This window comes from Diuraphis noxia, unplaced genomic scaffold, assembly GCF_037042655.1.
Source record: "Diuraphis noxia isolate RWA-SAM2 unplaced genomic scaffold, SU_Dnox_SAM2 contig0001, whole genome shotgun sequence".
Classification (NCBI taxonomy): Eukaryota; Metazoa; Arthropoda; class Insecta; order Hemiptera; family Aphididae; genus Diuraphis; species Diuraphis noxia.
The window spans coordinates 90,698,218-90,701,412 of record NW_028301711.1 but is presented as its reverse complement, the minus strand read 5'-3'; positions in this window follow the sequence as shown (position 1 = coordinate 90,701,412).

Sequence of the window (3,195 nt, the reverse complement as noted above, 5' to 3'; positions counted from 1 at the left end):
GTCTACTTCTGTCACAGCCATGAAAATTGATTACACCTCGTAATTTGTATACATTTTTTCTTGTGGTAATAACAACGTTGGTATTATTTAATCATGCACCTGAAGAGCTCGAGTTATTTTCGATACATCCACAGAAAACTATTGTAACACGCTATTACGTACGCTGTAAAAGCATCTCATAACACTACCTATATATAGCCGGATTCAAGCCTTTAAGGTATGAAAATGTGAAATATTGATCATACATTTTCGCACGGCAGGTTATTAATACGTTTATGTGAAAAAGTTAGCATACTATTTTAAGTATTTAATCACGAACAAACTTGTATTTTACTGCGAAAAAAGTATAACTTATTACATCATTAGTACATTTTCTAGCCTTTCTATCCCCTACAGATCTTCAGATATGACATTATCCTTACGTATTTTGATCAAGTAAATTCTAGATTAGGAAAAATGTATGCTAAGATTATAATACTAAGGATTGTAGTTGCTATTTATATTTTAACACCGGCACAGTGATTAAATGAGTGAATAGGATATATTATGTCTTTCTAAGAAAATAATTAGAAAATAAATAGCAAAATCAAAAAATAATTAGCAAACTACATTACCTATTTGTTTTCAACCCATATAAATTTGTTTTTAATGAAAAAAAAGCGGGTTATTGGATGTCATTGCTCTGTTGTACTGTGAGTTACTGTAATGGATGGTATTAAACTTAAATTCAATAATATAATATCATTGTATAAGTACGAAAAATAATTCTGAGTGGAGATAGATTGTTATATGTATTATGTTAATTATTTGTTACTATTAAAAAAAAAAAAATGTGGATACCTATGAAATAAATTTCAAATTAATCAAATCAGATTCATTATGTACCCAACTCACTCAGTCATTCATAGACTCATAGTAGGTAGTTATATACGATTTATTATAAAGTATAAATATAAGTTATTAACGACATTAAATATTAGAATATTAAAGTATAAAGTATACCCTAGAAATTTAAGTACCCACGAATAATATTCTTAAATTACAACAACGTAACTAAAAATTTTATTTATTTTTTTTATTTTTTTTTTATTATTTAATATGTAATTTCATCCAAATTCAACTTAAAATAACTATAAAAAAAAACTGACTAAGTGATTCTGGTATAAAAAAAATGAATAATAATTTAAATTTTGTACTTGAGGAGTGGGGCATTCCCAACCAATTTATTAGGGCCGTGGTGCACGGTGTCAAACGACCGAACGACGACGACGTCGATACCGGACAAATTTTGGCGTGGCTTTACGCAATGCACTCATGACGTGACGCACACGTCATTTATTCGGTAGCTCTCAACGTGTCAGGAATACATTTTTAAAGTACATTAAACCTTACTAACATGTACCGCTGTACATATAACCTTTAATAATTGTTGTTTGTCATTACATGATAGGTAGCCAAATGGTTTTTAATTTCTTACGCTGACTATCTTAATGATTATCATGATAACCTACTAATATTATTATTAAATTGTTAACATTTACGATGCTCTAATGTTTTTATGCATGGCAAATAAAAAAAACATCTCAGTAGGGACTAGGGGCGTATGCATCATTCTCCGCGGGTGTCTCCATCTCTGAGTAGTTTATACTAATTATAGACGAATGAATTAATGATATTTGTTTTTTTTATTTTTATGTTTCTAATATTTAGTATCTGTTTCTAAAACTTATAATTATTGAACATTATAAAATTAATACGATTTTGCATATTGTTTTTAATTAGTTAACGAAATACCGGCGTATCATATGTATAGTAGATAGACAGTAGTGAACGATTACACCTATTATCGATGTAAAATTCCATTTCAGTATATTCAACATTTTATTTAGGAAACGTCAGTTGTTTTTTTTTACTATTGAAATTTGATTAAGCAATATATACATTTATACGTTGTTGTTATTTTTTATCCGAGAGTAAATCAAATTAACACGTTTTAATTAACATATTGTATAATAATAATATTATGTTGTGTTATATTATTCATTATTGAGTAACAATCTGGCGCTCGTGTGGTAAAGGAACTGTCTATTATTATGTGTGTTTACGTACATCAATTTACATCATTTGAACTTCTTGACCATTGATTATTATTTTTGGACGTTTGCGAGCGGAGGTTAAAGATTAATTTTCCTATAAGTACTTGCGTCCAACCATCTTTATATAATGAAAACACTCGTCAATTAAGTTGATATCAGTGAACCTATTGAATTGTTGTTGGTTCTTACTTCTTGTTTATCAAATTATGTATATAGCAGGTCGTAACACGAAGGATATAGATTATTATCACATATAGGTTTAACATAATAATAAAAAAAAATTACTATACAGATATACAAAAATATGCATAGGTACCTACGCATAATTATCATTTAATATTTAAATGTATTGCGTCAGGGTGCACTTTCCATTATTAAATATAGTTATTTACCTTTTAAATAGAACTTTATTTATCATAAACGAGTAACAATTAAACAATGTATATTGTATACATTTAGCTAAATATATATATAGTTAATACTGATTTTATTTTAAGCTATTTTAATATAGTAATATTCCAATCAATAATAAATGAAAATAAAAACTTTATTTGAAACTTCTATTTTTATTCTAAATAGTAAAATAAATTTGGATTTTAATCGGAGCATATTGTAATAATTATTTATTAGGTTATGTTTTAAGACATGTTTTGATTTTTGCAGGTTTCAGTATTAGCCATTAGATAAAAAAAATAAATATAATATTAATAGTGTATATAGTATATACTATACTGTAAGTCTGTAACGGGTTTTTTAAAAACTATTTAATTAAGACATATACGTTGACTTTATTTTGAATATTTATTTTTAGTGATTTCGTTATTATTCAGAAAATAATTATTTCTAGGGGCTTTACTTTAATTACGTGACTAAAAATTGTATAAACGTGATATAATTCTTAAATATTTGATAATTTATCATACCTATATTTTTATAAATGAAGAAAAATTTAATGTTTTTCCAAAATATGAATTGTACATTTGAAGTTTGAACTTTCAAAGACTTACGAGTTAGAACTTATAAATCTTAAATAAAATTAAAAACTTAATAACTAATAATTTTATAACGTACCTATAGGCTTTATGACCATATTATGTGA